Genomic DNA, 408 nt, shown 5'->3' with positions numbered 1-408 from the left:
AATTGCTTAGTACTTATGCACTCAAACGTCCCGATTAGTGCCACTCTCCTATTGGAATTTCGCATGCACAGAAAAAGTGCCTGAATTATTAACCCGAAAAACGGCAAAATATTCTCATCTAAGATACTTAAAATAGTAATATAATGCGCTGTTAGATAATGACCCAAAACGGCTTTTCAAAATCAATAATATTAACAAATCGTCACGTGATGATTTTAGTCAGGTTTATACGAATTCTTGCTGAAGCGGTATTATATTTACTACTTTTGTTATATGATTAAAAGTTCACTTTCAGTTTTGTAGTGAAATACGTAAATATCATTAATGCGTATACCATAAAATTTTCATATAAAATATAATAAGGGAAGGTCAAACATTACTGATAAAAATATATATGTAGCAACATTT

Source organism: Penaeus monodon, chromosome 33, assembly GCF_015228065.2.
Source record: "Penaeus monodon isolate SGIC_2016 chromosome 33, NSTDA_Pmon_1, whole genome shotgun sequence".
NCBI lineage: Eukaryota > Metazoa > Arthropoda > Malacostraca > Decapoda > Penaeidae > Penaeus > Penaeus monodon.
The sequence above is the reverse complement of the archived record's forward strand: the minus strand, read 5'-3'. Positions refer to the sequence as shown.